This window comes from Lissotriton vulgaris, chromosome 4_1, assembly GCF_964263255.1.
Source record: "Lissotriton vulgaris chromosome 4_1, aLisVul1.2, whole genome shotgun sequence".
Lineage (NCBI taxonomy): Eukaryota > Metazoa > Chordata > Amphibia > Caudata > Salamandridae > Lissotriton > Lissotriton vulgaris.
Genome location: NC_141691.1, coordinates 1,543,449,887 through 1,543,465,290, shown reverse-complemented (window position 1 = coordinate 1,543,465,290; position 15,404 = coordinate 1,543,449,887).

The window sequence follows — 15,404 nt, the reverse complement described above, 5'->3', positions numbered from 1 at the left end:
TGTCATAGAAATTATGGTTAGTCTTGTAGGAAGAACAATTAGGGCATATTTTAAGAGAGATCTCAAATTCTCTTCTATTTATTTTGAAACTTCTGACATGCAGACTGAACAATCACTTTCAATATCAGCAGTAAACTTTCAGTTAACTCCCTGGTGAGCACTACCCCATACACTACCCAAACACCACTGCGCTACACTAAACCCTAAAACACTACACACTACATTACACAAACACCACTGCACTACCCTTAACCCTAAAACACTACCCCCAGCATGACCCTCTACACTACACAAACACCACTGCACTACCCTAAACCCTAAAACACTACCCCCTACACTACACAATTACCACTGCACTAACCTAAACCCTAAAACACTACCCAGCATGACCCCCTACACTACCAAAACACCAGTGCACTACCCTAAAAACTAAATCTACCCCCAGCATGACCCCTATACTACCCAAACACCACTGCCCTACCCTAAACCCTAAAGCACTACCCCAGCACGACCCCCTACACTACACAAACACCACTGCACCACCCTAAACTCTGAATCTACCTCCAACATGACCCCTACACTACACAAACACCACTGCACTACCCTAAACCCTAAATACACCCCAGCACAAACCCCTACACTACACAAACACCGCTGCACTACCCTAATCCCTAAAACACTACCCCAAGCATGACCCCTATATTACAAGAACACCACTGCATGACCCTAAAACACTACCCCCAGTATGACCCCTACACTGCTCAAACACCACTGCGCTACCCTAAACCCTAAATCAACCACTGCACTACCATAAACCATAAAACACTACCCATACACTACACAAGCACCACTGCACAAGTGCCACCTTTGCCTACGTAACACTTGATCTTGTGCCTAAGTGTCTAGCACTTATTGCAGTATTGTACCTCAAATTATACTTTGTTTTCTCTTGTAACTGCACACTTGTCACTTTTTCCTCTTGTGCACTTTTTACTACCTCATGTATTTTTGGTTGCTCACAATTTTTACTACCTCATGTATTTTGTTTGCTCACAATTGTCACTATTACCTTATGTAACGTAACATATGCTGTAACATATGCTTTTGTAATCTGTTCTTTTGTAATGTTTCTCATTATGTTTCATTTTTGTGAAGTGCTCTGACACCTTCGGGTAAAGTCCGCGCTATATAAAAATGCATAAATAAAATAAAATAAAAGAAATAAGCCCTAAAACACTACCCCTAGCACCAACCCCTATACTACACAAACACCACTGCACTACTCTAAACCCTAAATCTACCCCTAGCAGGACACCCGACACTACCCATTCACCACTGCACTACCCTAAACCCTAAAACACTACCTCAGCATGACCCCCTATGCTACCCAAACACCATTGCACTACCCTAAACCTTAAATCTACCCCAGCACATCCCCTTACACTACCCAAACACCACTGTACTAATCTAAAAGACTACCTCAGCATGACCCCCTACTCTACACAAACACCACTGCACTACCCTAAACTCTAAATCTACCCCATCATGACCCCCTACACTACATAAAAACTACTGCACTACCCTAAACACTAAATCTACCCCCAGCATGACCCCCTACACTACACAAACACCACTGAACTGCCCTAACCCTAAAACACAACACCCAGCATGACCCCTACAGTACACAATCACCACTGCACATCCCAAAACCCTAAAACAATACCCACAGCACAACCCCCTACCCTACCCAAACACCACTGCACTACTCTTCTAATTTGCTGTCACAATATTCACATATACGTTGATCACTACCTAAGTCAAATCGACCTTCAAAAAACAAGTAAGTTGTAAATTCTTCCCACTTACCATTGTTCTCCTTTTCACTTTTCAAATACAAATCAAAATTCCTACTTTGAATTTTATATTGAGTACGTCAACAACAAATACAAACATAGTTTGGTATTTCAGAGCACACTACATTAAACTTTCCAATTTCTTCTTCAAACTGATGAGTGCTAAATACTTTCTCATCTACTCCAACATCTGTAATTGTCAAACTTTCACTTCCTATGAACTGCTCCTCTGAACCAACATTTCGTATTTCAATATCATCACACTTTTTTAGAACATCTGATAAAGAACCATATAAAAGACTTGTATTCAGTTCACTTAAACTTAATGCAGGACTCTATACATAGTACAGTTTCTTTACAAAGTTCCGCATTTCTTAATGATGTACTGCTAACATCCTCAAATGATGAAAAAAACTTTTACAAACTTTTCTTGAAAGACAAGCCAGAGAATGCCCATACTTCTCAGAATATTTTCTTACATTACATGGATCTAGTCCTTGTAACAACTTCATCTTCTGTTTTATACTTTTTTGAGTATATTCTTGTAGCAAATTTCACATTATATCAATGGATTTCTGTTGAATATTGCAAATACTACTACAACTCCACTTATGCACAGGAGCTTGTGGACATTTCCCTTGCACTTTTTCAGCTATTAACTCTTCTGCACTTTTACCAACCATTTCCTCCTTTGGAAGAGGAGCACCACCCTAAACTTCGTAGCAACAACCTCCAGTATCAGCTGCAAATGATAAACTATTTTCCAGGGAGTAGCTTTCCTCATAAAAAAAGGCTCAGTACTAGAAATATGTCTCCAATGTCCACTAAAGATTTTACAAAAGTTGGTTCTTTTCACAAGTCTTTTGCTCCTACTTTTGTCTTTCAATACTTTGACTAGTTTATCCAATGCTTTCATTCTCTTTAAAAACAAAATGATTAACTTTAGCTTTAAATTGACAGCAGTATCCACTATACTTTCAATACACTGCTTTCCTTTGAATTGCAACATTCTTCTTTTATATTTGCAGCATGTTTTCAATAAATTCTGAATCACTCTAGTTCGAAAGGTCTCTGACGAATTTCTTGAAATTGTTTTTGTCTCCGAGTAGCTATTTCTATTTATTTATCATGTTTCCTTTTCCTCATATTTGAAATTGAACTCTGCTTCACCTTACTTGAAAAATTCTTCTTTTTGCTTTGTGTGATGTTTTTCTCATTAAATGTTCATAATATTTTTTTCAAAAATTGTCTTTTGCTTTTAGTCAAACAAACAGTTTCTGTACTACTTTTTTTTCTACTTCAAGATCTTTCTTTTTCGTCAAATATATATTTTTCTTCTCTTTTCTTTTTTTTCACTTTTAGGCATTTCCAAATTTTAATCCAAATGAAAAAAAATTATGAAAAATAAAAAATAGATTGCATTATTTTTCACATTTGTTCACTATGTTAAAATAATAACATACAATTAAAAAAACTTCCACGAACGACTTCTAGACCCAGTGCTGCAACGTGATGGAGCACGACAGACGAGCACTAGGATGACAAGTAGTGCCATAGAACATACTGCAAGTATTTATTTAATTATTTACATACTCCTTTACAATTTATATATAACTGCACTACCTCATACTTTTCACCTCTCCACCGCACCCCACAGCACTTTCTCTGCATCCTACCACAAACAACTTTGTGAATAGTAATTGTAAAATGTTTTAATCTTTATACGTAGGATGATATTATCAACCAAACAGCTAACGCAAAAATTTCCATAATTACCTAACAATTTTTTCTACAACTTCGCAAACATAACACAGCACCCAGGGCATTAAGTGGAGGGGGTGTCTGTGGGGATGTGACCTCGTGCTCTTTATCGTTGGGGGCCTCAAAACAGGTTTTTATAGGGCTCTATTATCGGGCCTCACAAATGTAATCCATTTTTTATTCCTTTCTTGCACTACAGTGACACTGTTAGAGCATGCACATTCTTCACTACTTAGAAGTGCAGACATCATGCCAAGTGACTCGCATTGTAGTAGAAGGGAAATCCTTTAAAGAGAGCCATTTGCACTCAGGATTTCCTTTCTCTTTTTGCAACGCAGGAGCAACATCATCATGGGGTGGTGAGCAGACAGACCACCAGGCGCGCAATGCCCCTTGCCCCGAACTCTCTGAGACAGTTTCCCGGGTGCACACACAGAGCCGCACCTGAGAACTTCACTGGTCTTGAAAACATCATTTTTTTGTAAAGGAGACTCTGTTCTGTTTCACCCCTTTTTACAGCCCCTACATCCCCACTCTGCCTATTGCTGAAAGAATTAGGCTCTCCCGAAATTTCGCTCTGGTTGCGCTTCTGCAAATGACCACAAGCAGGCAACTCCAGCACAAACCTGCTCTCACCTTACACACGTTCTTGTTTTAGTGCTACAAAATCACACACTTTACCTGCCTCACTTACTTCTCACAACCCCTCTTTAATATGAGCATAAAAGCTTTCCAAATACTTTTATATTCCTATACTGTAGTTCACATGGAAATACAGAGCTCAAGGTTCTCACCACCCCAAATTAGCTCTCTGGTATACTTTCTCAAATATAAGAAGTACAGGTATTCAGTATCTGTCAGTCACAGCCACTTTAAAACAGTGTACGTATAAACAACTCGACAAAACATTATGTTTCTAAATTAACGTCTCACACTTAAAAGCTCCTTTACATTTCTTTCGCTAGATGTACTTTTGTTTAAAACACCACCAGAGAAGGGTGGTGAAGAATGCTCCACAGAGAGCAACTCAAAGCTTTGTTATTCTTTATTAAAAAATCTGCCTGTCAATGCTTTTCGCAAGCCTTTTCGACACCTTAAGAGGGTGGGTGGATGAGTATAATACGTCGTATTTAGAATCGGGGCAGACAATGCACAGAAATAAGAATGAATAGTTGAATAAAGGCCGACTGGATGCATGGCCAGATGCATCAATGCATAGATACATATATGAATATATCCATGTATGGATGGATGGAAGGATGAATGAATGCATGGACCAGTACTTATGATAGACGGGTGGGCTGAAAGATGCTTAGGATTGGTTCTGGGGCAGATCTATCTATGCATATATACGCGTATGGCTACATGAATGGCACAGTGCTTACTGTAGACGAGTGCGCTAATAGATGCTTAAGATAAGCAGACGAACAGATGTATGTATGTATTTAAGTAGGAATATATGCATCAATTAAAAGATAGTTGAATGGGCAGTGCTTAGGATGTATGGATAGTGCACTTTAATTTGGCCGGGTCTGAGGACCGGCACTTATTTTCAGGGAGCTTCCAAATGGCTACTATCAGGTTCTACGTGTAGTGACAGCATTCACATGGATGTGTGCATGCTTATTTTGCTCACTACTGAGAACTAGAAACATCACGCTCGGTTATCCATGTTGTAGAAGAAAGGGAAATCCTTTAAAGAATGGGTTTTTTTGAACGTAGGATAATTGAAGAGGATTTTTTAAAGCAGACAATGATACTTATCTTGATTTAGACCACCCCTAACCTTTTTAGCCCACACCCCTTTAAGAGCTTTGCCCCCCTTTTAGAGCACCCCCACTTGTTTTCTCCCACTTAGAACACTGACTACACCATAGTAACAAACAAACAGTGTAAGCCTCCACTGAAATCTACAATACCACAAAGTTTCTTAATTTTCCATCAACGCTATCAGCCTTCTTCCACAGTACAAGAGTGTCTAACAGCACGAAGATTGCTTATCTACAGAAATGTTGTGTAATTTGTGTACCTGTCTGCTGGAACACTCATCACCAAAAGGAATTAAAACATACGAATTTGCCAGAAAAACATATACCATACCATAAAGCGATTCATAAATGGGCACACTGCCACTGCACCACCCTCTTCCCCATCCTTCCTTAACTTTACAATATTAAAGAAAGAGTCACACCAAACCTAGCAGACACACTATAGCAATACAGGAACTTAATTTTAACAACTGTCTGCCGGAACGCTCATGAGCAAAGCAAATTAAAACATACAAATTTGCGGGTAAAGCATACACCATGCCATAGGGCACTTTATAAGTGCGCCTAGTGGTACTACATCACCTTCAGTAGCTCGACATCTGCACATTACTAAATTCTGTTTCAATCAGCAACATAACCACCTCCCCCACACCCACCCCCACCCTTCCTTAACTGTACGAAATGGAACAGAAATCCCCACCATTCCTACTAGCGCCATTATACCTGTACACAGGCTTAATTTTAACAGATGTGTGCCAGAACACTTATCAACAAAAAGTATTCAAACATGAAATTGGAGGGAAAAACATGAACCATCCCATAGCACGGTTAATAAATGGGCCCAGTAAAACTACAATACCTTTACTAAACACACATGCCCACCTTACAAATGTCCATCTTATAATCAGCAACATATGCACCTCCCCCACCCCATCCATAACCATGCTTAACCGTACAAAATCAAACAATGAGCCCCAGCACTTCCGTTACCGCCACTATAGCCATGCATAGACTTAATGTCAACAGGTGTCTGCTGGAACGCTCATCAGCAAAAGCTATTCAAACCTGCAATTTTGCAACTCAAACATACACCATACCATAAGACGGTTTATAAATAGGCACAGTACCACTACACCACCTCAACACCCGCCCTTGCTTGCCTTTACACAATTAAAGAAAGAGCCCAGGCAAACGTAGAAGCGCCACTATATCCATAAAGAGGCTTAATTTCAACAGATGTCTCCCGAATAAGTCATCAGCAAAACGTATTAAAACATGCAAATTTGCGGGTAAAACATATACCATGCCATAGGGTGCTTTATAAGTGTTTCCAATGGAACTACACCACCTTTTGTATCTCCACATCTCCATGTTACTATTCTGTATTTCAAACAGAAACATAACTACCTCCCCACACCCACCCATGCCCTTGCTTAACTGTACGAAATCAAACAGAAATCCCCACCATTCCTAGTAGCGTCACTATACCCATACACAGGGTTAATTTTAACAGGTGTCTACCAGAACACTTATCAGCAGAAACTATTTAAACATGCAAATTGTCGGGTAAAACATAAACCATCCCATAGCACGGTTTATAAATAGGCCCAGTGAAACTACATTACCTTTAATAACTACACATGCCCATGTTACAAATATCCATCTTATAATCAGCAACATACACACCTCTCCCACCCCAACCCCCACTCCCACCCCCACCCATTCCCTTGATTCGCCGTACGATCTCAAACAACAAGCCCCAGGACTCCCGTTACCACCACTATAGCCATACATAGACTTAATGTCAACAGGTGTCTGCCGGAACGTTCATCAGCAAAAGCTATTAAAACCTGCAATATTGCAACTCAAACATACACCATACTATAAGACGGTATATAAAAAGTCACAATACCACTACACCACCTCAACAACCGCCCTTGCTTAACTTGATGCAAAAAAAGAAACACCCAGCAAACGTAGAAGCGCCACTATAGCCATACAGATCCTTAATTTCAACAGATGTCTCCTGATACGCTCATCAGCAAAAAGTATTCTAACATGCAAATTTGTGACTAAAACATATCCATTGCCATACGGCGCTTTATAAGTGCTCCCAGAGGTACTATATCTCCTTTAGTAGCGCAACATCTGAACGTTACTAAATTCCGTGTTTCAATCAGCAAGAAAACCACCTCCTCCACACCCACCCCCGCCCTTGGTTAACTGTACAAAATCAAACAGAAACCCCTACCGTTCCTAGCAGCGCCACTATACCCATACACAGGGTTAATTGTAAAAGGTGACTGCCTTAATACTTCTCAGCAAAAACTATTCAAACATGCAATTAACATGTAAAACATACCCCATTCCATAGCACAGTTTATAAATAGGCCCAATGAAACTACATTAACTTTACTAACTACACATGCCCACGTTATAAATATCCGTCTTATAATCAGCAACATACACACCTCCCCACCCATACCCTTCCTTAACCTTATGAAATCAAACAACGAGCACCAGCACTCCCGTTACCACCACTAGAGCCATACATAGACTTAATGTCAACAGGTGTCTGCTGAAAGGCTCATCAGCAAAACCTAGTATAACATGCAGTTTTGCTCAAACATACACCATACAATAACACAGTTTATAAATAGTCACAGTACCACTACACCACCTCAACAACCACCCTTGCTTAACTTTACACAAAAAAGAAAGAGCCCCTGCAAACGGAGAATCACCACTATGCCCATATACAACAGTTATTTTAACAAGGGTCTGCCGGAACACTTATCAGCAAAATGTATTCAAACATCCAAATTACAGAGTTAAACATAAACCATCCCATAGCCCGGTTTATAAATGAATCCAGTCGAGCTATACCACCTTTACTAGCTAGACATCTATATGTTACAAAAGTTGTTTAAACACTCTGTATCTGTAGACTGTATAGCAGGGCATAAGGGATAGTAAACACAGTTCTAATTCCCAAACTTTTGATATACCGCCCCTTTACTATATCTCTATTAAAGATATTAAATGAAACGCATAAATTGACGAGTGTATCAAAAGGGACAGTATAGCTCAGCATCAGTAAAACACGGACCACTTCAACTCATACATATATCCAGCACAGCAACACAGCCTGGCAAATAGTATCACTTATAATCACGTGTAGTTCTCTAATGTCAAGAAAGTCATGCAGAAAATATACTGCACATTTTCATTTTTTTTATCTCTCACACATTTATAAAAGATCTCTTCTAAAGAAGTACTCTCCAACCACTTCTATTCCATAAGAAGAGACAATCATTAATACATTTACTACCATATATTTTTTTATAGCTTACTTTTCATTATTCACTAGTCGGAAGCTACCAAAACTATTAACTATACCCAAATGCAAACCAGAAAGCATGTTCATATTATATCTCAACCTATGATCACATGATTCAAACTATGAGTACATATAAAAGAAACGTATCACTTTTCCTATCTCCAGCTCTGCTCCATAGCCGGGTCTGGTGGCTCAGTGGACTAATGCACTTACTGCAGGGACCTGTGTTCGACCTCATGGTCACAGGTTCAAATCCTGGCGGGTCCACTCAGCCTATCATTCATCTGGGGTCGAGAAAATGAGTACCATTTAGTTGGATAACAACAAAGATCTGTTATTCAGCAGCAGGATACCTGTAGTAGTGAACGTGCGCTTTACAAATACACATGTTATGTAGTCTCCAAACACAGTAGACGACCCCACTGTACAACAACCTACCTCGACTTACATTCAAATCTACCTCTCAGTGTCAAAAATGAGACCACAACCTGCCAGCAGAACATTTCTGCATTTTGTTTTATCACTTTTAACTTAAAACACACATCTCCTACCACCAACCCACCACACTATTTCCACAAAAAGTATCATTTGCAAATGTGCGACATTTTGTTTATCTCCCCGAATACATTACAAACCCAAATTAATGCTGTACCTCATTTTCAAAACCATACAGTCCTATAAAGATGACAAACTACACTTTGTAAAAAATTCCTAAACATATATAAAGTACTTATTTAACAACAGCTCAAATGTAATACATATTTTATAACCAATATCAAACACCACACTTTACTAATACTATATAACTTTAAAATAAAAAATACTTTCAAAATTAAAAACATCACCTCATATACGTAATCACTACTATAGAACAGAGAACACACTAATTCATTTCTAACTCACCTTTGTAGTTGTTATCCAGTTTTCAAATGTCACACATGCATTTAATTCTTTCTTTGTCACATAGTACATGTATAGCTCTGACTTCATCAAGAATGAAACCAGTAATGACACAATTTCTCTGTCGCTCCACACATAAATACATATAAAGAACAAATCAGAATACTTCATTCCTTCAACAACATTCCAAAACTTACCTCCATTGGTTAATTTTGAATTTTCCATACAAAAAGCCACTTAATATTCCGTGCCACATACAGGTCACAAGTTTAACCTATTTTATCACCACACTTTCTGGAACATTCTGCAACACCTGCAGGTTAAAAGTTCATCAATTATTTTTGTAATCTAACGATATACTTTTGCAACATTTTATCGAACATTTACCGGCACGTGCAGGTTAAAAGTCCACAATAGGGGTGAGTAGTTCGTCAGCTTTATCCCCAACTCCAGCAGCACCTCACCTTGCGCCCCCAGCGCCATCAGACCTGTAGGAGTCAGTGCTTTCGACTTTCCAAATACCAAATTCATTTCATACACATGAATTTACCTTCGCACTCACACAAATAACACCCTCTAAGCACCATACACAAGTTACAATGTTCGAAACAAAAGTTCCTCAGAGTACCTATAACTACATTCTGACACTACTTGGACAGATGTCGCACAGCTGCCAGAGCACATGACTTCACAGCATATGACACAGTTTGGGATCACGCTTTCATCCCCGAGTCCGGCAGCAGCTCAGCTTAGCAGCATGAGACTCTACACACTACCTCACAGATTTTCCATACCCCATGACTTTCAGACCAGTACGGGTCAGTAGTTCGTCCTAGTAGTTTTAAACACATGCTGACACTACTTCCTCAACTATAGTGCAGCGGTCACGGCACATGACTTCACAGCATAAGACACACAATTTGAGCACACGCTCTAATCCCAGAGTCCCGCACCACCTCACCGTAGCAGCATCACACTCTAGGCAATACCTCACTTAATTTTTGTAGCCAAGCACTTTCAGAACGTTAGGTGTGATTAGTTGACTTTGCACCCCCTCTATTGCACACCCTAAACACCCCACAGAAGTTACAGTGCTCCTACCCTCTATTTCCCACTTTTTTTGCCCTTTTTTCCCCTTAATCCTTACTCGCTTCAACGGAATCACACAATGGTGGCCAACACCTCCTCCTTCCATGAGACTCTAGGCAATACCTTACATATTTTCTGTACCCAGGACTTTCACACCAGTACAGGTCAGCAGTTCATCCTAGTAGGTATAAACACATGCTGACACTACTTCCACAACTGGACTGCAGCGGTCAGGGCACATGACTTCACAGCATAAGACACACAGTTTGGGCTCATGCTTTAATCACCGAGTCACGCACTAGCTCACCTTAGCAACATCAGACACTAGGCAATACCTCACTTAATTTCCATAGCTCAGCACTTTCACACCAGTAGGGGTGAATACTTCGCTTCGCACCCCCTCTCTAGCACACCATAAACACCCTACAGAGGCACAGTGCTCCTACCCTTCTCTTTCCCACTTTTTTGACCCCTTTTTCCCCTTACTCACTTCAACGGAATCACAAAATGGCGGTCAACACTTCCTAGTTGCAACCGCTAGCAGCCAATTAGCAGCAAGCTCGTGCTCATAACGCCTCAGCCAATCAGATGACAGAATTCCCAAATATCGATATCTGTAAATCTAAATATTTCTCAAAAATGACTGAATTTATTTACACTAAATAAACACAAGCGTGTTTTCTAGACCAAGACCCTTCTCCCTGCCAAATTTGGGGTAATTCTGTTCACCCGTTCAACCTGTAGCCTTGTCTAAGGTTTCCTACGGAAATTAACATTGAAAAAACATGTTTTGAGACCCCCCTTTTTTCACAGCCCCCCCTTGACAAATCGCCCCCAAACTTTCAACATAGGAGCTGATCTCAACAAAGAATTAGGTTTGAAAATTTCACGAAGATTCGTCATTCGGCGGCTAAGTTACTGGGAATAGAATGTTGCCATTTTCCTATGGTAACTAGGTCCAAACTATACCTACCTACTGGCAACCGCCAGTAGGTTATATATCTATATATTATTTCAACAGTATTAGGAAAAGTACTGGAGTCTGGGAATTAATATATATACACTCTTCAACTCCAGTTTAGGGAACAGTACAAAAAGTGTAGGCTGTCAGAAGGGTAATATCCCCAATTCCCACTTCAAACAAGTTAACAGTAGGGAAAGTATTCAATTTAGAAGGGGTAAGGTAAGATTGACTATTCTACCTCCAGACTGTGCAACAGTAGGAAAAGCATAAGACTTTGAAGGGGTAATATTTCCTATTTCCACTCCATTCTGTGCAACAGTAGGGAAAGTGTTAGTCTTTAGAGGGGTAGGCTTTACTATTCCCTGTCCAGTCAGTGCCACAATAGGGAAATCGTTGTACTTTGGAGCGGTAGAATTTACTAATGCCAGTCCAGTCATGGAAAGTGTTTGACTTGGAGAGTTAAGATTTACTATTCCCTCTCTCATCCTTGCAAACTTATAGGCCGGACTTTGGATGGGTGAAATTAATTTACTATGTGTACTCCAGTTTCTGCAACAGTAGGGAAAGTGTGTGACTTTGAATGGATAAGACTTACTATTCCAGCTCTAGTCTGTGCAAAAGTAGAGAAAGAGTTGGAATTCAAAGGGTTTACATTTACTATTCTCACAGTAGGGAAAGTACTTCACTTCAAACACATTACATAATGGAATACCCCTATTAATTTGAAACAAATATAAAATTCTTAATATGAGTATTCCTAGCTAACCAATGTATATTTATATTTTCAGTTGCCTATATCTTTGCTGATGAATCTTCATTAAATTTTCCAAAACAAATTGCCCGCTACTTCAGCTGCTGTCTGGAAAGTTTTGTGGTGGTTCGTGAATTGGGGTCAAGAAAAAAGTAAGCGTGGGCGTAAAATCCGTTTCGTGGGCGAATTTGCGGATTATTGACGATTTTGCGAATTGCGGGAATTTACTCAATAATCCACAAATTCGCAAGCTGCGAATTATTTTGCTTGGTCGCGCTTGAAAAATACAATATCGCGATGCCTGCCATGTTTTTGTTCTCCCTGTTTTGCGTGTGCTGCGCCATTTTCATTCTTGCTGCGTGATCGCGCAAGAGTTTTTCGAACGCAGTTACGTCATCACGGCTTGCCATCTTGCACGGCGAGAGTTTGACAACACGACTACGTCATAAAGACCCACGACGGCGCGCAGCTGACTTCCGGTGGGAGGTTTGAACAGATCGCGTTCCCGAAATTGCAAAAATTGCAATTCTGCACAAGAAATCCACCGCAGTAAGCATAAACCTTGTAAAAATGATGATTTTGATCAGAATAACTCCTGAGATTTACATTTGGCTGCACTTTTTGGTGCAGGAGTCCATTTTTGGGGGAGGGGTGGGAGGAAGGAAGTGCCCCAGAGTCTCCAACTTCCTGTTCCTGTCCAGCAGGCTCCTCCCAGTGCTTTGTCCATGTCCTGGTCACTTTTCATTTGGATCTGCAGCTGGAAGGAGTACTTTTTGTGGCTGCTGCTGGATAATTGTTTTTGAGGACTTTTTGGACTTTGGAGTTTGGATCACTTTTGGACTTTTACAAGTAAGTTGCTGTTGTTTGTTTGGGGCATTGCAGTTGAGGCAACTCCAGTTCTAAAACTTTTTTCACAACGTTAAGAAAATATATATTGTGGTGGGTAGCTAGCCACAGTATCCAGTAGGCCCAGGGTTAGTCATGGGTGCATGATACAACTGTTTCTGTATTTTTTTTAAACTTAATTCTTATTTATGTCATGGAATTTTAGCTCACTGTTATATGTTGTTTTTTGTGTTAATTTTGGGGTGCCTGTAAAGCCTCACTAGCAAGTAGGCCCAGGGCTGCTCAGTGGTGCATGGGCCTAGTCTTTCTCTGGGGTGTCTTGATTTTAAACATCATTGAGGGCATGGATGGCATGGGATTGTGGTGATTTTTGAGTGTTTTTCGATTTTTGGGGGTGGTGCTGGGGCCTGGCCATGTGGGTGGGGGCCATCTTGAGGCCTGGTACAGGCAGGGCCTGGCCATGTGGTGGGGGTCAAGGGGCCATTTGGAAGGCAGGCAGTGTGCTCAGGCCCGCACCCACTTTGCCTTCCTTTCCACCATTATGCCCAAGGGCTACTCAGTGGTGCATGGGCCTAGTATTTCTCTGGGGTGTCTTGAATTTAAACATCATTGAGGGCATGGATGGCATGGGATTGTGGTGATTTTTGAGTGTTTTTTTTATTTTTGGGGGTGTTGTTGGGGCCTGACCATGTGGGTGGGGGCCATCTTGAGGCCAGGTACAGGCAGGGCCTGGCCATGTGGTGGGGGTCAAGGGGCCATTTGGAAGGCAGGCAGTGTGCTCATGCCCGCACCCGCTTTGCCTTGCTTTCAACCATTATGCCCAAGGGATACTCAGTGGTGCATGGGCCTAGACTTTCTCTGGGGTGTCTTGAATTTAAACATCATTGAGGCATGAATGGCATGGGATTGTGGTGATTTTTGAGTGTTTTTTGATTTTAGGTGGTGGTGTTGGGGCGTGGCCATGTGGATGGGGGCCATCTTGAGGCCTGGTACAGGCAGGGCCTGACCATGTGGTGGGGGTCAAGGGGCCATTTTGAAGGCTGGCAGTGTGCTCAGGCCCACACCCACTTTGCCTTGCCTTCAACCATTATGCCCAAGGGCTACTCAGTGGTGCATGGGCCTAGTCTTTCTCTGGGGTGTCTTGAATTTAAACGCCATTGAGGGCATGGATGACATGGGATTGTGGTGATTTTGTAGTGTTTTTCGATTTTTGGGGGTGGTGTTGGGGCCTGGCCATGTGGATGGGGCCATCTTGAGGCCTGGTATAGGCAGGGCCTGGCCATGTGGTGGGGGTCAAGGGGCCATTGGGAGGGCAGGCATTGTGCTCAGGCTCGCACCCACTTTGCCTTGCTTTCAACCATAATGCCCAAGGGCTACTCAGTGGTGCATGGGCCTAGTCTTTCTCTGGGGTGTCTTGAATTTAAAGATCATTGAGGGCATGGATGGCATGGGATTGTGGTGATTTTTGAGTTTTTTTCGATTTTTGGGGGTGTTGTTGGGGCCTGGCCATGTGGGTGGGGGCCATCTTGAGGCCTGGTACAGGCAGGGCCTGGCCATGTGGTGGGGGTCAAGGGGCCATTTTGGAGGCAGGCAGTGTGCTCAGGCCTGCACCCACTTTGCCTTGCTTTCAACCATTATGCTCAAGGGCTACTCAGTGGTGCATGGGCCTAGTCTTTCTATGGGGTGTCTTGAATTTAAACATCATTGAGGGCATGGATGGCATGGGAATGTGGTGATTTTTGTGTGTTTTTCGACTTTTTGGGGTGTATAACTGATGTTCCTCTGGCTTTCATTGCTTTTAGGTGCACAAGAGTACCACCAGTGCCAGGAGGAAGTCCTGCAGCGGTGTGTGCAGCACAACGTCACGTGTGGCCATAGACAAGACAACTCTGCAACTCGTGCAACTGCGGCCTGCTGTTCTGACATCTCAAGAAGATGGCCCCACAGAAAGTTGGCCCTAGCTCCTCAGCGAAAAAAGTCGCCAGTGCCACTGCCAGTAAGAAGGAGCAGAAGAAGCAAGTGGCACCACCTACCAAGGAGACTGGTGTGCCCACCGACACCTTTTTTGGGAAAAAAACTACACCTGCAGCAACAGCGGTGTCCGCCGGGGGCCAAGCTGGATGCAGCACCT